Source organism: Phodopus roborovskii, unplaced genomic scaffold, assembly GCF_943737965.1.
Source record: "Phodopus roborovskii unplaced genomic scaffold, PHOROB, whole genome shotgun sequence".
NCBI classification, from domain to species: Eukaryota; Metazoa; Chordata; class Mammalia; order Rodentia; family Cricetidae; genus Phodopus; species Phodopus roborovskii.
Genome location: NW_026126549.1, coordinates 29,152,592 through 29,159,418, shown reverse-complemented (window position 1 = coordinate 29,159,418; position 6,827 = coordinate 29,152,592). Strand labels below are relative to the sequence as shown.

The window sequence follows — 6,827 nt, the reverse complement described above, 5'->3', positions numbered from 1 at the left end:
ATACACAGAAACCTCAAAACCTTTTCAAACCCCACACCTGCACCACAGTACACAATTTTCCCTCTCTGAACAAGTTTATCTGCTCCAAACAACAATCAAGTGGAATGTAAGAAATAATAAGAGAAGAAATTAATGAAATAGAAACTATACACCATACAATGACAAAATGATGCAAAGAGATCTTTGAAATTCTAAGTTCTCTAAATTTCATCAAAAACAGATTGGTTTGACAAAATATTCTAAATATTGGTGTCTAGAATTTTTGCCATTTTTATTTCATTTTACATTCCAACCATAATTCTCCCTCTCCAACCTCACTTGCTAACCCTTGCCAGCTCATCCCCAGTCCACTCTTCCCTATGAGTAAGGGCTTCCATGAGGAGTCAACAAAGCCTGGCACAATAGTTGAGGCAGCACCAGGCCCCCCTCCCATGAATTAAGGCTGAGCAAGGCATCCCACCACAGGGAATGAACGCCAGCAAGCTAGCTCATGTAGCAGGTTTGTATCATGGTCCTACTGCCAGGGGCCCCTCAGCTAGGTGTCTAGATGTTTAACATTATTTTCAAATAGATTACTTAGAAAATCTACTTTCAAGTCACACTGCATCTTTTCACGCGTACTGCAAGACTTTATAGCAACACACATACCTAACTCAGCTCTTTGGCTCCATGCAGCATTTGTCATTATTTTCAACACTGACTCATGAACACCCAGACACATCTCTGTGCACATAACTTACATAAAGGCATTATATTATCTTATGTGGTTCTCAGACCAATTAAAATAAGCTTGTATTTTACCTACACTTATTCATCCTTCAGTGCTCATTTCTTATTGCAGAGATGTTTTAAGCTTTCTGAACAATTTGTTTTAGCATCATTTTCTTGCAAGGCAGATCTGTCTAGTGGCAACAAATCCATTTTTGTGTGTATCTGAAAAATTCTTTGCTTTCCTTTCAGTTTTGAAATATAATTTTTTAATAAAAAAATTGTATTTACTTAGAAGCATTCAGAATGTCAACAAAACAGCTGCAATTTTTTTGAAGTTACAGAGTGGTATTCAGTTAACAGAACAATTATCTTCGTATAAGCTGCATCAGAGACAACTGAAGATGGAAAAAAAAAAACCCAAACCAAAAAAAGAAAACCAAAGAAACTACCGTCCCCATATACAACTAATTTGTGCTGTGCACCAAGAACCTGCTTTAAATTTCCATGCCAATTTACAACCCCCAGACTGTACCAGGCAAGGTTAGTGGCTATTGAAAATACCACCAGGACAGGGCTATCTAAAGACACATTCGGTAGTGTGTTAACTATACAAAAAAGACACTGTACAGTTTAAAAACAAATCTTACACAGCCTTACATTTCAATTTTTTTTCTTTAAAAGAAGTGAGTTGTGTACAGGGGGTTAAATGCTTTATAGACAAAAAAAAAACTGCGCTAAAACCAATTTATTCATCATCATCTTCTTCATCATCTTCTTCTTCCTCCTCTTCCTCATCATCTTCATCCTCCTCATCATCTTCCTCTTCCTTCTTTTTCTTGCTCTTTTCTGCCTTGACCACCCCCTCTTTCACTGCATCGGGTTTCCCTTTAGCTCTGTAAGCAGCAATATCCTTTTCATACTTCTCCTTCAGCTTGGCAGCCTTCTTTTCATAAGGCTGCTTGTCATCTGCAGCAGTGCTGTTCCACATCTCTCCCAGTTTCTTTGCAACATCACCAGTGGAAAAGCCTGGATGTTCTTTGATTTTTGGGCGATACTCAGAACAGAACAAGAAGAAGGCCGAAGGAGGCCTCTTGGGTGCATTGGGGTCCTTGAACTTTTTTTTTTTTTGGTCTCCCCTTTGAGGGGGATGTAGGTTTGCATTTCTCTTTCATAACGAGCCTTGTCCGTCTTTGCCATGTCTTCAAATTTCCCCTTTTCTTTAGCAGACATGGTCTTCCACCTTTCTGAGCATTTCTTGGAGAACTCTGAGAAGTTGACAGAAGCATCCGGATGCTTCTTCTTGTGTTCCTCCCGGCAAGTTTGCACATAGAATGCATATGAGGACATTTTGCCTCTCGGCTTTTTAGGATCTCCCTTGCCCATGTTCAGTTGATTTTCGTCGGCGAGGCACAGAGTTGCCCAGTGCCAGTCCGGCTCGCGCTTGCCCCGGCGCTGTCTCTATGGAGCTCAATGTACTGCAATGGCCTTGAAATATAATTTTTAAAAGGCTATGACTCTTGTGTTTTGTTGGTATGGTTTGGTTTAGTTTGGTTTGAGTGTTATTATTTTGTTGTTGTTTGTTCTTTGCTTTGTTGTTGTGAAGTTGGGGACAGAGTTAGGCAGTACTGTGGTATTGAGGTATGTCAACAAATCACAGCTCTGATTTGTTAGTTTTCAGATTGGGTTTTACATTTATCCTTCTTGGTGCTCTTGAGTTTCCTGGGTTTGGGGTTTGGTGTCTACCATTAGTTTAGGGGTAAATTTATGGACATCATAGACTTAAATTTTCTTTTTGGTCCTTTCAAATATGCATGCATTATACCTTTGGTATTTGGTCCATAGTTATTCAAAAATATGTTTTTCCTTATTATTCATTTTTATCTTTTCTTTATAGCATTTGACATTTCAATTATTATAACTTCAAGTTCAGAGTTTCGGCTGTAGTCAGTTAATTAATAAGCCTGAATGTATGCTTAATCCTTATTGGCCTTTTATTTCTGCCAAACATTTATAGTACTTCTTATAATTTTAGTTTAACTAAGATCATTTCGGTAGCCCTTGGATTATAATAAGAGCCCAATGTGGTCACCAGTGGATATACAACTAAAGACTACAGTTTTCTTCTCCATGAATCTTATCAATAACAAACAGATCAGCAGTGAAGGTGGAGAACTTCTTCCTCCAGCTATACCCAACTATTGATGTAGATCCAGTGCATAGATGCAACTTGGACTACTTGAGATGATGGGCCAAGAGAGGCAATGATATTCTGTGAAGATTTAAATGAACAGTAACCACAAACTAAACACTTATGTCTGATGGAAAGAAGCCAATTTCTAGATACTATATCTTCGAACTTAAACCTGTGCTGCCACCAACAACAAATACCATTGGTGATGTTTTCCTAAGTTTTGGATCCTTTTTCCCTCTACCCAGTTCTCACTGTCTCTTTCACTATTGCATGGCTGGACCCCTCTCATTGGGGCATTCCTCTCCTCTTACCCCATTACCTGCTCTAAACAGCAAGCTAAGACTCATCGGGGCAGCTTTCTACAACATACAGGAATATACGCTCACTGATAAGCTTGGCAGCATCAGCCTCCGTGTGACTGGAGAGACCCCAAGTAGAGTTGCAAGCTCCTTATCTTTTGTAGTTATAGATCTCTAAGGCTGGTTGAGAACACAAACTCTGAACACAGACTGCTTAAGTTCAAATCCCAGCTCTTCCATGCACCACAAAGTCCTTTAACTTTATTATGACCCAATTAGTGCCTTTTGTACAATGATAATAATAACACCTTTGTTCTAGCTTTTTGTTTTGTTTTGTTTTAGAAAATTAAGTGTTTTGAGATATATAGCTTTAATTCCAATAAGAACCCTCAATGGAACTTTGTAACACTGGGTAGTAATACCTAAAATATTGATCCTTTAACTCTGGTGACAAGCAAGGAACCAGATTAATTATCTCTGGCCTAAAGCAATCAGGTGTGTCATTAAAACAATTTAAAATTGCTATGTGAGTAGATGTGGAAGGAGACTGAAAATCACTGTATTTTTCTATTTCCCATAACAATAGTGTGCATTTCTGTAGACCCATAACATCTTTTCTACTTTATTTTCTTTTACCTGAAAGAAAATATCCTGGGAATCAACCTCTGACTTTTTCATTCTAACACATCATTACAAGAGTGGCCGTGCTGACTTCTGAGCTAAGACCCAAAGAAGCTGAGTAATTTTATACTGAACTGCTTAGGCTTTCTATTTTGGGTATTTATTGTTGTAGGGGAATAGCATTGTGATTATTCACAGGTCCTTTTGTTCAGTCACTAAAGCATTAATATTTATTTCAGAATATACTTACTCTGTTTGTCCCTTAAATTGGCATGGATCTGGTCAGCACTGCTGCGACTCTATTTGGCAGTGTGGTTCTGACTCCTTCAAAACCAAGTTACAGTAGACACATTGGTCCAATGTTGACTATGTAGGACTTGTATGAAGTTTAAATATACTTGCCAAGTTCCTGATGAGGTAATAGCTACTCAAAGAACTCTCCTCAGCGAAATGATGGTACCTAGTTATATCGGGGCATATATGTATCTTGATGCTTTCATGACACTGAACATTTATCCTTAATAGTATATGGCATTATAAGTATATTGAGGAGATGAGCAATTCCCATTATGTAGCCTTTGTATGTCTTAAAGGGAAACAGATTTCAAGTTTACCCCCAATTTAAAATTCTTTGGGGCTTGTATGCAAATAGTGTATCAGTTAATTCTATGAGATATAAAATTATAGGTAGATGATAGTGAGAGAGCAGGAGATAGTTTAGTGAATTTTCTTATATAAGTATAGAGGCATAAAAATCCCCAAATAAATCTACTTGCTAGAGCATGTGGGATGCCAGTATCAGTTCAATCTGAGCAGGGATAGTAGAATTCTCCACAAGTCTAAGAACCACCCAGAAAATGCTGGAGTAAATTATAGAGTGAAAAGCTCAGATGGCAAGAATCATATGGTCCAGCATCCCACTTTGCGCTGTATATATGAATGTTTTGAATACATATAAAATCATGCTATTGCACTCAGTATTACTCATGATAGCCAAAAAGTGGAAGCTAATCAAACTCTGATGAGGAATGATTGATGGACAGAAGGTGGTGATGGGGAATGTCATTCTGGATATATGTTTCTCTTATTGGTTGATGAATAAAAAACTGATTGGCCAGTAACCAGGCAGGAAGGGGGTCTAGGAGATGAGGAGAATTATGGGGAAAAGATGCAGAGTAGCTGATGAAGGAGTAACATGCTGGATTATTTTCTGGTAAGATAAGGCCACATAGAAATACTTAGACTAATAAAAGTGGGTTAATAATCAAGAGAGAGCTAGCCAATAAGAAACCTGAGTCATTGAGCAACAGTTTCTAATATAAGCTTCAGTGTGTTCATTTGGAACTGAAGGGCAGTGAGACTTACTGGAACAGAAAACTCTGACTACAAAAATGTTTTGAATACATATAAAATCATGTTATTGCACTCAGTATTATTCGTGATAGTCAAAAAGTGGAAGCTAATCAAACTCTGATGAGGAATGAGTGATGGACAGATGTAGAGTACACATCCAGTAGAAGATTCCTTGGCCATGTTAAAGAAAATATGACACATGCTACAAAAATGGATGTGATTTGAGGAAATTAAGTGAGATAAATAATAACAAAAGAAATACTGTCTGACTTTTATATATAAAGATCTTAGAACAGTTAGAGACAAAATGTAGGAGGCAATTTCAAGGGACTAGAATGAGGAAAAGATAATTATAGTTTTTGAGTGGGGGTATAAAGTTTTACAAGATTAAAAGAGTCCTACATCTAAGACATACAGTGATGTTAATATATCTTATAGTTCATATCAGAACAATCTTAAATAGTTAAAATGATAAATTTTGTATTGTGTGCTCTATCACAATTAAAAATAAATCTTTTGTAAAAAGCTATGTAAATTCAAAACAGCTGAACAAAGCAGCCTTACAGACTACAGCCAGGATTTCTGCATCTTCTTAGAATCCCCCATGACAGCGCCCCTTACCAGCAGGAAGTAGTTTGGAAAGAACAACGCTCAAATTCCCAAATATTGTCTATAAATGTTTGTTTTCATTTAAATGGACTTTGTTATATAAAGTAAATAAAAATAAAATAATAATAATAAAAAAGCTATGTAAAAATTTGAAAACATTAAATACCTAATAGATGGAGACAAAATAACTAGTCTTAAAAAAAAAAAAAAAAAAAAAAGAGTAGAAAGCCTGAACCTCTTCTACCTATGCAAAGGAGTAGCCTGAGACATGGATTCTTGAGCCCTGGTAAAAGATGAGAGGGACAGCACTGAAGTCCTGATATTCTCCTGTGCATCACCTCTGAGACCACTCATCCCACCTTGAGAGCAACTTGTGCTTACACCTTGGACTTTTGGGAAGCAGCTGAAAGATAAACAGATTAGATGACCCTAGGGATGAACAACTGGCTCAGAATTCATTTCCTTCCAAGACAGAAACAACAACATGAAACTCCTTGCATAGGAATAGGATCCCCAATGTCTACACTCTGAAATAGAGTTAAGGATTGCACAAATTCAGAGCACTGTTTAGTGACCCACACAAAGCATGACTTTGTTCACACATAAATTTGGAACAAGGACTTTCAGATTCCCTGGCAGAACCCATGAGCAATTCTCTCTGAAGAAAATTAGCATCACTACGTTGCAAATTTCATATTAATAATTTCTCAAGTATAAGCCAGAGAATTGTTCCCTATGAACCGAAACAACATTACAGAAACAGCATCAAAGGCTGGGACAATGGCTTAGTGATTAAGTACTGACACCACTAGCTTGAGAACCCAAGTTCAGAGTCCTAGAAATCATTCATGAAAACCGAGTTCCAGCCATAGGGTTGTATACCTAAAACCCTTCTCTAGAAGAGAGAAGACAGACAGATCCCAGGATTTGATGGCCAGCCAGATTAGCCAAGACAGTGAACTCCAAGTTAAGTAACAAATAATTTCAAAACATAAGATGAAATATAGAGAATATGTCTGTCAACTGCATTCCACACACAAATG

The 6,827-nt window shown here is 37.4% G+C and overlaps 1 pseudogene; it reads right to left on the bottom strand.

The window, feature by feature from the left end:
- Positions 1–1,456: 1,456 nt before the first annotated feature.
- On the bottom strand, positions 1,457–2,094 carry LOC127234059 (high mobility group protein B1-like; annotated as a pseudogene).
- Positions 2,095–6,827: the final 4,733 nt, after the last annotated feature.